Consider the following 15,661-nt stretch of genomic DNA (forward strand, 5'->3'; position numbering starts at 1 on the left):
TCATCCACAAGCATAAACACTGCTGTATCAGTTCAGATTTACATCTTAAATTAATCATTTATTTCATTTTATTTACAAAAAACAACTTACAATGTGGATTTAACTATTCAAATCTAGAATATTTTTGAATATTTCAAGTATTAAAAAAAACAAAAGTCATTAAACATTATTGTCATGTAATTAATTAGACTGAGACTGGATTAGAATGATTAAAACAGGTATCTTTAGACTGAGATTGGATTAGAATGGTTAATGCAGGTCTTTTTAAACTGAGACTGAAGCAAACTGTTTAATGTGGGTCTCCTTAGACTGAGACTAGACCAGACAGGTTAATGCTGGTCTCCTTAGACTGAGACTGAATAAGACTGGTATGGCATGTGCCTGTTCCCTGTAGCCTGGTTAATGCAGGTCTCTGTAGACCGCGATTGGATTACAAAAGTTAATGTGGGTCCTTTAAGATGAGACTGGATCAGACTGGTTAATGCTGGTCTCTTTAGACTGAGATTGGATTAGACTAGTTAATGCAGGTCTCTCTAGACTGAAATTGGATCAGACTGCTAAATGTGAGTCTCTTTAGACTGAGACTGGAACAGACTGACTGGTTAATGTAGGTCTCTTAGGACTCAGACTGGATTAGAGCAGTTAATGGGGGTCTCTTTAGACTGAGACTGGATTAGAATGGTTAATGCAGGTCTCTTTAAACTGAGACTGAATCAAACTGTTTAATGTGGTTCTCCTTAGACTGAGACTAGACCAGACAGGTTAATGCTGGTCTCCTTAGACTGAGACTGAATAAGACTGGTGTGGCATGTGCCTGTTCCCTGTACCCTGGTTAATGCAGGTCTCTGTAGACCGCGACCGGATTACAAAGGTTAATGTGGGTCTCTTCAGGCTGAGACTGGATCAGACTGGTTAATGCTGGTCTCTTTAGACTGAGATAGGATTAGACTAGTTAATGCAGGTCTCTCTAGACTGAAATTGGATCAGACTGCTAAATGTGGGTCTCCTTAGACTGAGACTAGACCAGACAGGTTAATGCAGGTCTCTGTAGACCATGACTGGATTACAAAGGTTAATGTGGGTCTCTTCAGGCTGAGACTGGATTGGAACAGTTAATGTGGGTCTCTTTAGACTGAGACTGGATCAGACTAGTTAATGCTGGTCTCTTTAGACTGAGACTGGATTATAAAAATGTATTGTGGGTCTCTGTAGACTGAGACTAGTTTAGAATGGTTAATGTGGGTCTTTTTAGACTGAGACTGAATTAGAACAGTTAGTGCTGGTCTCATTAGACTGAGACTGGATCAAACTGCTTAATGTGGGCCTCTAGATTGCAAGTGGATTAGAATGGTTAATGCTTGTCTGTTTAGACTGAGACTGGATTAGAACAGTTATTGGGGCTCTCTGTACACTGAGACAGACCAGCTAATGCAGTTCCCATAGGAGTGAGACTGGATCAGAACAGCTAATGCGGGTCTCTTTTGACAGAGACTGGATCAGACTGGTTAATGAGACTTCCTTTAGACTGAGACTGGATCAGGCTGGTTAATGCAGGCCAACTCAAGAGTGGCAGTGTGGATTAGAGAAATTGAATGCATGGAAGGAAGTCACTGGAGAATTGCTCATGATGAGAAAATCAATTGAAGCTGTGTGTTCTGGAGCGAGTAAGATGGCGAAGCAATGTGGAGACTCTTGTTAATGCAGTTCATGCAGATCAATTTTACCCAGCATTACCCTGAATTACTTTAAAACTAGAGGTTTACTACAGTTTTAGAGGCTTGGTAGTGGCCTTGGATAAAATAGCACCAGTTGACCCAAACCCAATCAGTGGTTTGGGAACACTCCTCCACCATCAGCTGGTTAATAATGTGATTTTTATTTAAACCTGAAGGAATAAAATAATGAAAATTTTGACCAGTCCTCTCAAGCCATTTTCAACATACCATCTATAAATATCTTTGAATAGCAGCCACAAACATCACTCCTGTACTATCATATGTTCTTAAACACCAATAGGGTAGACATACGAGCAATTTGCTTGTTGCACAAGACTCATGAACGTATACATTTATTACTTCTGGTTCAGTGCCACTTCTGAGGATGCATTCTCTGTTGGTGGCCTTTTGAATGTTCTACACATCCCATTGACTGGGCTGTAGTCTTACCAGGTTTAAGTCAATTTTTGTAGATTTATTATTATTTTTTTTTGGAAAACTCTTTACTGGAATACTAACAGTAAAACTGCACAATACCCTGTAAAATACATGTCAATATCTTTAACAAGCTTCAAACAAAGCATGCAATGTATTTTACAAGCTTCAAATGTTGATACTTAATCTAAAAAAATGTCCATGTGCATGTCACTGGCTTACTGCTAACATACTACTAGAAATCCCAAAGGTGTGCCAAAAATTTGTATTAAAGTGTTAATTTCTTGTTTTTTGACCAAATTTTGACATCTATGGCCCAATTTTAATATACTTGTTTGTATGCATACATGGAAATATTGGTTCAGATCCAGTATTGACAGATTCTCAATATTAAAAGACTAAGTTTGTAATCAAAGGTGAAAAACTGGATTGAGACAGCCATACAATTTAGATTATGCAGTGCTCTCTCTGGCACATTTACCACCATGAAAAAAAAAGTTTTATAATTAAGAATAATTCCAGAATTCCTCTTTTTGGGTCAGATTTTGAAAACATAAAAACTCACCCCAAAGCCCAACTCTTTAGCTGCTGGTTATATCAGAAGTGACATAATTTCCCGTGTCCTACTCTGGCAGTGAAACAGCAGGTGTCCTCTTTGCATGGCCCTGATGTGTCACCATTTAATCAACCCCTCACATCTCCTCTCCATCCCTCCCTTCATTGCTATTCATTTTTTCTCCCACAGTCTTTCCCTCTTCACCGCTTTGCCCTCCTGCTCTGACTCTGTTAAACAAGTGGGACAATGACCCAGCAGAACCCAGTCTGATTCCATGCGTGAGAGTGTTCTGTTTCTAACCTCCTGTCTGAATGAGGTTTATTGTGCTGTCAGATTCTCTTTTCGGTCTCTGTCCCAAGAGACTGGCTGTTATTTCAGTGTTCTGTGCCTTGCCAGCTTATACACTCACATTCACAGTAACTTATGTCTCCCTCAGTGCTGCACAATATATTGTGAACCACTGCAGTTTTGTCCATATCATGCAGGTGTAGGAAAGATCAGGGTTCAACCTAGTTTGTTTTGTTTTATTTAAATAATTTTGGGTCTCGCTTTATTTGGAGCTCCCAAAAGATCACCTATAGATGTTTTATATAAAAACAAACAGGACATATCTGTTGAAAGTCAGTTGATTCTCAGCAGTGTTGGGGTTAGGCTTAGGATTAGTAGTAAGGTTAGACTTAGGACCAAGGTGAGGGTTAGGTTTAGGTTTTGAGTTGAGGTTAAGATTTATGGTTAGAGTTAGGTCAAGGGGTAAATTAAGGTACATTTAATAAACAATTAGTAGATTGGAATTTGAGTGCAAGATAAACATCTACACAGCATTTACTGTGGACTATCAATAAAGTGTTTCCTATTTTTTTTTTTTAATATTTCTGCAAGATTTTGTGCAAGACACCTACACATTTATTTCTACAAAAGAAAAATTCAGCCAAAAGTAGAATGAGCGCAAATGTTATAACTTACCCCATAGGTGGGGTTCACTGTAAAAGCGCTGTGAGTTGCTAAAAAGTCAGGTAAAACAATGAGAAACACAGTTAATTCCATAAAGTATTATTTTGTTCAAACCAGACAAGCTTTCTGACCTAAATACTTTAGAGCGTATGCATCAAAATAAATGTCATTCATGAAAAGAGGCTGTTATAATTTTTTTTTTTGACTAAAAAACTAAAAAACAAAGGATTTACTTGAGGCGAAAAAGGTAGGCTAAATCAAACATTAGCTAGCTAGCTGATAAGCCAAGTTGTTTAAGAATTTGGAGAAATTTCACTTCATAGTGAGTGTGACAGTGTGAATGAGGGACAGAGATAGGAATAATCTTATTATCTTTATATGTCACTAAAAATTGACACCAATATTTGCTGCATATTATTGTTTACAGTCAGTTAATGTCAATGAAAAGGTCATATAGTTTTGATCATGCAGTTTTACATCTCTCAATTCCTCAACCTGTAGGTGGATATTAAGAGGCAACATCTCCGTCAAATGCCAGTCAGATGAGATTTTTACAAGTTCAAACAAAGAAAACGAATTCATTGATCATTATTTCCATGCGTTCTTATAAATCAGACTCTGATAAAATGAATGTAGTACTAAACACAGGAAGAGAGGGCTGAAGGAGCAGATCTGATGGAGGTTAATGATCAAGAAGAAAGTGAGGGAGTGTTTAATCTCTCAATTAAAATTAAGATAGAATTTACTGAATATATGAAAATATATTAATTGTCTCCATGACCATGAAATTCTGTTGCCTAGCTTTTTAAACATACCTACAGTGCAAAATCACACTCTTTTTCATGGCACCAACTCAGACTGAAGCGATATATAATCTGTGGTCCTTAGAGCTTATCTAACAAAGAGTAGATAGCACTGCTTGACTTCAGTACCCTTCCTTTATCTGTGTCTGTTGTAAGTGGATGGATAAAGAATTTAAGTCATGCTAACTCTGTGCTTAATACAAATTTTCAAGAGACAGATCTGCTGTGTGCCAATTTGACCAAATAGCCATTTTTGATTGTTTTCTGGTTGTTTCTACTCTAAAAGTTCATGATGAACAGGCATTTTGGAGCCAGTGAACCATGCCCCCAGACCCCCTAGTATAGATCTAGCCCCCCTGTTTACAAACCTCTCATGATGTGCCTGGAGCATGCTTCACTAACAGTACAGTACTGCAGCATTCAACATGCATGGAGTGATGTTAGACATATTAGAGGAGAATTGAATCTCATTGGCCAAGACAGGGGAGAAGATGGACATTTCAATAAGACAATGACCCCAAACATACAACCAAAATTAACTCAAGGCTGGTTTCTAAAAGAAGATGAAATTGCTTCCATGGCCTAGCCAAACTCCTGACTTGAATCCCATTGATAATTTATGATTACGTCTTATCATAGACATCTTGAAGCTGCTGTTAGAGGTAGTCATGGGCTGGAGGCCAGGGAACCAGCCTTATGACCGGAAGGTCGCGGGTTCATTCCCCTGAGCTGTCAGACATAACCAAAGTGCCACTGAGCAAGGCATCTAACCCCCAACTGCTCCTCGGGTGCTGTGGATAGGGCGGCCCACTGCTCTGGGCAAGTGTGCTCACTGCCCCCTAGTGTGTGTGCTTAGTATTGTGTATGTGGATGTTTCACTGCACAGGTGGGTTAAATGCAGAGGTGAATTTCCCCATTGTGGGATTAATAAAGGGTAACTTAATGTAACTTATCTTTGAAACTGTAATCTCCAAAAATGTTTTTGCTGATGTTACTCACTTGATACTTTTTACCTTATCAGTTTCATTTTTAAACCTATTTTTGTTTATGCTTATAGATTTTTTTTTTTTTTGCTCATATTTATAAGTACACAGCAACATCAACCGGAGTTTGCCTGAGGGCGTAACACAACACAGCAGGTCTTTCAAACACACCAGCAAGAGAAACACCAAGAGAAAGAAAGAGGCATAAAGAGATATAAAAACACAAAACCCAATAGGAAACTCAGCAAACAAAGCTTGTAAATGTACAGAACCTACAGAGACTGCGTCTTCAGGTGCAGGGAAATTGTGTTGATGTAAAAGATCAATTCATGATCCGTGAGTTTGCAGTCTGTGGGATTGAATTCGAACTGAAGTATTTGATGTATTAAAGGAGGATTGTGGGTACTTTCCTCTATTGATTTTGATCTGTTCCTCTATTGATCGGCTATGTGGATGATTAGAGTGGGATGTCCGATACGGCACCAGGGAACGTTTCTCTTGCTGGCGTTCAGCCCAATGCTTTCTTAGAAGGAGTGGAAAGTAGTGCTGCACAATATGGACATGATTACATTGGTACATACTTTGATCATATTTGTGATATGCCTTGTTGCAGGGGTGCCCAATCTGGGTCTAGGAGATACACCACCCTAGAGAGTTCAGGTGGTAGATCCAACACTCCTTGCTCTCATGTTCTCTTGTCCCAGAAGGCCTTTATTACCTAGTGGGTTGCAGCTAAATCCTGCCGGATGGTAGATCATCAGGCCCAGAATTGGGAACCTCTTCCTTACAGAATTTTTAAAACCTTGATGCAGTGTGGTTGACGACATTTTTTTTACCAATTTTTCACCATTATTAGTTACTTTATTGGAGTTTGGGATTTTTTTGCAAAGGCATTGGTCATCCAAGTACCAGTGGTAGCAAAATGCCAAATTGCTGCCAGCACTCCTATGCACTTTCCTAAGTATTGTCAAGCTAGCAATGATGCACTTTAGCATTAGCATTTGAACTCTGGCTTAAAAACAGACATTTGAAGCTTCTCATATTTATTTATTTTTGTTTGTTTGTTTCTCTTTTTTAAATTGTACACTGTCATAAAAAGGTATGTACAGGTACATTTTTGCTCATTAACGTACAAATAACGAAAATATTCTGTCAACATGCAAATAGCATGTACAACAGTGGTCTCACTGTCCAGTTTTCTCTAATTGTACAAGGTTCAGTGGTTTCCCAGGTGAAAGGTATGTATTTGTACCTTTTCATAATCTGATATTTAAAACCCTGGAGTCAAGACAGGGTGCATGGAGTCAGTACAACTTTATATATAAAATATAATTACAATGGAATATGGTACAATTATGTTCTTTAAATGTTTCTTAAAAGTAAAGACATACCATTGAGGCCAGTGAGTCTTTTTTTTTTCCTTTTTTGGAGGTTTGTATGTTGGAGGTTTGCAGTGTGTCCTTAAGTAAATATTAGAACATGTCTCAGAATATTACTGGAGGAGACTGTTAGCTGTCTGCTGACCTGGTCAGCCAACTCTAATGAGGAAAGAATATGACTAGAAAATGTAAAATATAGACCAGATACCATGTCTGTAAAAAACTGTTGTTGGAAACCTCACATAAGTGATTGAATGAGTGATTGATTTTTAAAAGAAAACATCAAAAATATATATTCATGAGTAACTTTTATTCCAGTGTATTTTGAAGAAAGCATAGATCACATGATTTGTAAAAGTCATCTGACTTTGAGAACAAGAGGGAAAGAATACCACTTTCAAAATGCAGGTGAAATTTAAGATTGCTAGTTCTGGTGAATAGTGTTTTCATTTCAAATAAAAAACAAAAAACAAAACAAAAAAAAAACAAAAAACAAAAGATAAATCAAGATGCACCATCGAGTTTGATGAGAAAATGACTTAATGCAAGTGAAATTATCTGTCCATATAGCAAGATCATTTTGCACAACAAACCTTAAAATAATTCCAGTCTAGAAATAAGGAGCTCTGAAAAGTTTTCAAAGGTCTGAGACGTAGAAAATGCTGTTTTTTGGGTTTTTTTTTGTTTTTTTTTGTTTTGTTTTTTTTTCAGATCAAATGACTTGAGATGAAACTTGCTTCAGCATGGTAATAAATGAAAGATGCAGAATATTAGCAAATCATTCTTAATTCATTTTTTTGCAATCTTAATTTTAGCACACTGAAAAGCATGAAGGCCAATGAAGATGAAAATAAATCCGTAATTTAAGTGGAAATTACTTGATACAAGTGGAGTATGAATATGCTGATACCTGAAACAATTTGGTTAATCTTGAAATAGGTCAGCCTAAACCCAGATTTAACTAGTCCTTAGTCTCAGAGCAGAGATCTTAAAGCAGGAAACTGATTTTACTGAAATAACAACCAGGACTGCAAGGAAAATTGTCTCCACCTTTATTGACAGCTTAAAGGTGAGACAGAAAACCAAGCAAAGTGTGAGAGAAAGCTGACATTGACTGTTGAAGACCAAAAAATGTTATACTGTTTGAACATCAGAGAAAGAAATATTTCTGAATTAAATAAAACTATACCTGATAACAAGAAATGGAAAAAAAAAAAATCTCAGCAGAAGATAAACTGAATGTTCTAGCTCAGTAAGTCAGATACAGGAGTTTGAGAACAAATGACAAAAGTGCAAACAGAAAGACTTTATTTATTGCCATTGAATAAAAAGTTATTATTAAATACATTATGCTTGATTTTTCAATCAAACAATCAAACTTGTGTTTGTATCACTGAATATTGAAACACATTTCTTTTGTGAAAGAGAATGGTACAAATTGATACTTTATCTAACGTAGCTTGTTTTACAAGTAAATTACTCAATTCAAGATTTCAACTCAATTTCAACTCTAGATTTCCTGACTGATTGAGGCATAAAAGACAAATTCATAATTAATATACAACCCCATTTCCAAAAAAAGTTGGGACGCTGTGAAAAGTGTGAATAAAAACAAAATGCAATGATGTGCAAATCATTTATACCCTGTATTTCATTGAAAATGCTTCAAAGACAAAATATCAAATGTTGATGCCCATTTTGAATTTGATGCCAGCAGCACATTCCAAAACATTTGGGACAGGTGCAACAGGCTGGTAAAGTTGTGTAATGCTTAAAAAAAAACACCTGGTGGTTAATTTGCAACAGGTCAGTAATATGATTGGGTATAAAAAGAGCATTTTAGAGAGGCTGAATCTTTGATCAGTAAAGATTATCTATGGTCCATAATAACATTAAAATATTCAGAGAATCTGGAGAAATCTCTGTATGCAAGGAACAAGGCCAAAAAACAGTATTTGCTGGCCATGATCTTTGGGCCCTCAGATGGCACTGCATTAGACAGACATGATTCTGTAGTGGAAATCACTGCATGGGCTCAGAAACACTTCTGAAAAACACTGTCTGTGAAAGCAGTTCATCACTGCATCCACAAATGCTAATTAAAACTCATAAATGCAAATAAGAAACCATATAAAAACAGGATCCAGGAATGCTGCCACCTTCTCTGGGCCCGAGCTCATTTAAAATAGACTGAGGCTAAGTGGAAAAGTGTTCTGAGGTCCGACGAATCAACATTTGAAATTGTTTTTGGAAATCATGGACACTGTCCTCCAGGCTGAAGACCACTCAGCTTGTTATCAGCGCACAATTCAAAAGCCAGTATTCATGAGAGTAAATGGGGTGCATTAGTGCACATGGCATGGGTGATGTCATTTGATTTGTTGTCTTTTCAATGAAATATAGGATTTAAATGATTTGCACACCATTGAATTTTGTTTTTATTTACATTTTGCACAGCGTCCCAGCTTTTTTGGAAATGGGGTTGTAAAAACAGAACAGGAATTTAAAGATAGAAACTAGCAAATAACCTTTGAAACAAGATAATCTCATATTTCCAGATCTAAGGGTTTAAATCTAGGCAAGCACTGAACAATTTACAGCCTTTAAGTTGCTTGTGTGGCTACCTTCTATTAACAGTGGGGAAAACTTTGTTAGAACTTGAATCTAAGTAATTATGTTTTGAGCTAAACGCACAACATGGAGAATAATCTAAGATGTCCCTATCATGTGTTGGCCATAATTCTTGGGATATGTACACTTTGGATAGCTAGCTTCATCATTTTTAGTAATTTCTTCTGTTAGCCTTTTCATTATACCAGTCCAATTAATCTTAATTACCACTGCATGTAGGCCTCTTCATTAATTGGAAAAGGTTTATGGCTTTATGTCAACTCATTCATCTCACTAGCTCATGGTGAGCTAATTACCGAAGCAAAATGCAATCCATCTCTGAGATGGACTGCGTTAAAGATATCTTTAATTAAATATGGTTGACCTTAGAACATCACAGAGTCAAGAATGAATTAGTCTGCACTTGTTTTGTGGTTTTTCTTAAGCTTCTTGGTGGTTGGTGCTTTTTGATGGTCATTTCAGTAACTTCCCTGCTATAAAAGCTGAATGTTTGATTATGTAATATGCATTGTGGTGCCTGGACTAAAGGCAGGTGCATAATAAGATTTTTACCATGAAAACGCTGTCAAAATTGAATATTGTGAAAGAATACTTTGTGGTTTAACACTGTTGGTTGTTAGAACTTGCTAACGGCTCTTACACAGCAAACTTGCGAAAACAAGAGCACTGATTTGTCTACCTCCAATGATTTATGCAACTACTCTATGCTTGAAACAGTTGTATGATGTAGAATTGAGTAGAGATTTGAGCACAAATAACGAATCAGCTTCAGTGCGTGAAATCAAGCAGCTGTCTACTAGCACCATCATTTACATGAAGCATACCGTAATCACTGCAGATATTTGGGTAGCGATCCAATGAAAAGCCAGTATTTGCTTGTGAACCAGTGGCTGTGCTCGTAGCTTGAGTTTGAGGTCAAGCAATGAGTGCACTGCTCCCCCTACTGACCAAACTTTATAGTGTTAAAATTACAAGAACTGGAAAAAATAGAAAATGAATGACAAAAACGTGTTCATTTTTTTTTAAGGCAATGATTGTGTAGTGTAATTATTTTTCTAAAATAACATATCATAATGCTGTATTATTACAAGCTTCGGCCTTTGGTGTGCCTTGTATTGTTTATTGTGGGTGGAGTCAGTAGTCTAAAACAAATGCACAGTATAATATGTCTTTAAATGGAATATGGAATAGTTGCAGTATTGATTTATACACAGCAAAATTGCCAGTGTTAAATCTACACTGACTGTGTGAACATTTGAACAAGAAGTATAAAATACCAACACTTCATAAAGTGAAACTGAAAGGTGTAAATCAGCTCTAGAATCATCTCTAATCAACACTAACTCAACAATTTTAACACTAAAAAAAATTAATAAATATATCTAATGTTGTGCTGGATTGCCATGTGCATACATTATTAACAATATTGTTATCTTTTTCATATTATTGATACTAAAAAATAAGACAGAGGATATTGGTAATAGTTTTGGTGAGTTAACGGCAAATCAAGCATTTTTTTTTTTTTCAACTGTTAGGCCCAAATTCATAGGAAAGAATAACAAACTGTGTGAAATTTTACAACCAGATTTGACTGTACACAACTTTGATAAATGAGTCATTGTGACCAAAGGCAGCTTTTGACAAAGTTTCAGAATAAGCCTATTGTGTTGCAATCTGTTATCTGAAACTCAAGTCCCAGGTTTACTTCATTTGTACACAGTGGTGAAAACACCCATCAGAAAAAGAAATTTTCATTCCTATTTTAGTTTAATGATCAGTTGTCATGGGGTGTTTTCATTCCGAGTTGATTTTTCTGAAAAAAAGCGCTTGCGATTTATTTCAGCAATAGAACACGAGAGGGAGTGTAACACACAACCTCGAGTGTTCTATTGCTTTAATACAACAGTTAAATAAATAAAGTAATAAATTAATAAACTGGGCCGAGAACGCGGCATTTAATATGTTTTAACATTCGCAGTTCCTTCACCAAATTATACTTCCTTAACAGCAGCTTGTTGCTATGTCAGAGCTACGAACTCCACTCACTTGCTGCACAGCCAGCAGTTCATTCTCCAGCTCCTTACACTAAATTCCCACTGTCATTACCACTGAGCAAGTTTTTTCAGTCGGCAGCTCTGAGAGAAGAACCTAAACAATCTGGAATCAGCCAGAAATGAACCCAGTACCATTCACCAAACAAGTAGTCTGATCTTCAGAGTCTGACCAAACCGGACTGAGCCATAAAACTGCCGCAATATCAAGTTTAGCTCAGTTTTGTCAAATTTTGCTAGATCATATTAGTGTTATTTTGTTCCAGCCAGTCTCTAAAGCATCTTACAGCCCATTTAGTTTGGGAATTGGGTAGTTTGGTAATTTAGTGTAGTCTCATTTTCAAAGTCTGACCAAATCATCTGTTGGTCAAATGTGATCTTAAAAGTGTCCATTTTCTGTTTGTGGCAAAGTAAGAAGTAAAAACGTTCAAATGGCTTCAGCGTCTCCTACAGCTGTCAAAAGTCATTGCTTAGCAACGGGGTGTCAGTGGAGCATAGCACCAAAAAGCGTTCTTCTATTGTTATGATCTCAAGCTTGCAATTGTAGAAGAGCCCTTTTTGGTGCTATAACAACCCTTTATAGAACCATATAAACACATTCTCCATCAATTTAAACAAATCCTTCTACATCACAAAGAACACTTTAATCATGCAAAAGGTTCTTTCAGTGTCCATGGTTCTAGATAGAACCCTTTTCTTTACTAAAGAACCCTTAAATATCCTTTTATTTTAAGTGTGTAGGGTTCCATTTCCCATCATTTTTCCTCTGCAGTAAGAGATGTGATGCCTGTAATGGAGGTGTTTGTCTCCAATATATTCCCATTAGTCTTTTGTAAAAATCAATGAGGGAAATGTTGGAGTTTCTCCTGGAGAGTGTAATGCTGTGTTTAAAGCGTAATTAGAAAGCAGCAAGACTTGGTTTTGGAAGACTTTCTGCAAGCAGCAGTGGCTGTGATTAAAGGAATACCCATACATTTACAGATCAGCACTATCATTTCAACGCATTTCTCTGTACATAGGAAAGAAAAGAAAAACTACAAAAATGCACTTATAATAGTTGCTGGATTCCATCATCAACATGCAATATGAAACAGTTTTGGAAACAACTGTTTTTAACATCCATTTTAAAGGTGTGGAAATGTTATGCTGGAAAGACTCTGCCAAGAATGGTGAAAACAACAAATTATCAGTGTTGAATAAAAACCAAAACTTGGCTCCTCTGAATATGTGAGTGATGTCACTTACTGCGAATACATTAAATAGCAGTACATGATAGTTGATATGATAAGAGTTGAAACACATGAATGATTCAGTTTTACTAAAAAATTAATGATTTATGATAAAGGACCTACATTCTACATTGTTATTCTATTATAGATCAGACTGGACAACCCTGCTGTACAACATTTAAAAGATGGTGCTTCAAGTGTTCTTTAGTAAAGAAATGTTTCTATGTAGAGCCGTGAACAATCAAAGAAACGCTTTGCCTGATTAAAGTTTTTTTGGTAACAATTTCTATGAATGTCACCTTTGTAAGCATCTATAATCTATATTCATAACATGTTATTATGCATTCATAAGACATTATAAACATAGTAATAAATATTTATAAAAATGCATTATATGTTATAGCCATGCTTATTATGCATTATGAATTGTTAACATAATACATTCTAAGTACCGATCATAACAAATTATAAGAGCTCATAAGTGGTATTTGTCCGCTCTAAGTAAAGTGAAGCGTACTGTACTAAAGCCTCCTCCAGTGTTCAGAGTGAGGCTTCAAGTTGAAGTATTTACTGAAGGATTTACTGAAACACTAAAACATTCACAGTAAAGCACATTACAGGCTTCAAATGTCAGAGTTTAAACTAGAGCTGCCATCAGTGTTTTACCCAATGTGGGAAAGGTAATGTTCACCACCGTTAGCTTGGTATTTGCCTTTACTTTACGCTCTCCAAGCTGGGACTGACTTCTTTGGCACTGACATTATAACATGTTATTAACACTATTCATAATGCATTATATTAACAATTCATAATGTATAATAAACATGGCTATAAAGTGTAATTCAGTGTAATTCTTTTTTTATAAATATTTATAATCATGTTTATAATGCCTTATAAATACATTTTAACATGTTATAAATGTGTTTATAGATGCTTACAAATGTGACATTCATAGAAAGTGTTAGTTGTTTTTTTTTTCTTCTATAATGCAAGTATCCTTCAGATTGATGGAGAATGTGTTATAGATGGCTCTATATATAATATTTTTGAAAATAATTTCATATAGCATCCAAAATACTTTTGTCCATATAGTGTAAATACAGTCATATGCAAAAGTTGGCCAGATATGTTTGTTTTGTTGATTTCCTCAGAGAAAATATGCTAACACATTCTCAACTGGAAACCCACTTAAATATGACATTTTCCAGCAAATTTTTGTGCACAATTTCTATGTATTTGTTTAACATGTCGGAGAATAAAAATGATAAAAATATATATATAAAATGTCTATAGTATTATAAATTTAGCAGACAAACAGTAAGTGTGCATGAAAATGTGTAGAAGTGTGTTAAGATGTTTTCACTTTGAGAATCAAACATGTAATTTGACTAGAGGTCCCAAAACATTTGCACATGACTTAATATGCATTGCTGAGGTGGAAACAGTTAGATTTGAGCATAACTGTCTACACCCACATAAAATAAAATTGATAACATGGTCTATGAAACCTGTACTCATAACTCATTATAAATGAGCTTAATAACACTTTGTAACTTGGTAATAATGCTTTGTTATTTGTGGAATAATAAAAGATTAGTACAGCACATTATGTGACACACACTGACCACAAATACACAATGCGTGTCACATTTAGCATTCAGATGTGAATATTCATCTAAAATATTAATCAGTTTACTTGAAACACTCAATGATGGTAAATTAAATGTTTTGTAATGCATTTATAACTGTTAATAAGTATTACAGGTGCTTTATAATTATGTAAGCTTTATAATGGATAATGATGTTTATAAAGTTACAACAGAATTAACTGTAGTACATTATTACAGCTTTATGATGAAGATACTTATAAAGCATTATTACCAAGGCATTACAATGGATAGTCATGTTTATAATTCACCAAATAATTAATTGTGGTACATTATTACAGCTTTTTGTAATAGAGTTTATAAACATGCTTATAAAGCATCATAACCAAGTTACAAATCACATTTATGACTGTTTCTGAACCCAAGCTTCATAGAAAGTACTACCACAATGTTGAAACTTCAGTTCATAAGCTTTAAAAGACATATCAGATTTCTGTCTCAAATGCTGAGGACTTCTTTTTGGAAATTGGAATCTTTTTTATGGAACGATCCTGGAATATTCCTTCAGTTTGGCTAGGCTATTCACCTGCTCCATCTGTAGCGCTGCTCCGCCAGCATTCAGTCTTTTGTTTGGAGGTAAAACCTGCTTCAAAGAGCAGAAGATTCTGAAACTCACAGCAGACCCATTCCCTCAGGGATCTGAAGTGATGGATGAATGCTGTGGTGCAAGGAAGAACAACTGCCAAGATTCCATTTAGCTCTATTTTTATTCTGATGTTTCATTTAGAGTCTTCATCCATCCAGTTAGTGGATACTGAGGAAAGATATTGAGACAGCAGTCTGAAACAACACCGTTTAATTTGGGAAGCCTCAGTATTGGCTCTTCACACTCCAATAGCGAAGGAGCTTCAGCCTCTTGTTCTCCCACAGAGTCTTAACTACATCTCCCACGGTGCTCAATCCAGCCCTGGAAAACAAAACCTACATCTAAAAGCCCAAGCGGCCCAAACCATCTGTTCTACCCACAGAACCCACAGACAAACACCTGCTCCGAGCTCACGCCTCTGCACGAGCGAGAGACGAACGCCAAGCATGAGATTCTTCATATCTTTCTTCTTCTTTATTGTGAAACCCATATTAGAAATTATTCAGAGGGATTATAATGAGCTGTAGGGATTTCTATGGAGTTCATATGAATGAAAATGTAAGAAAACCTACACTGTAAACAAGGGCTTGTCAAATAAATCAAAAAATGTGGTAACAAATAAATTAACTACTTTCATTCAACCCAAATACTTTGAATGATTCTTTCAATCAATCT

The sequence above is a fragment of the Colossoma macropomum genome, unplaced genomic scaffold, assembly GCF_904425465.1.
Source record: "Colossoma macropomum unplaced genomic scaffold, Colossoma_macropomum, whole genome shotgun sequence".
NCBI lineage: Eukaryota > Metazoa > Chordata > Actinopteri > Characiformes > Serrasalmidae > Colossoma > Colossoma macropomum.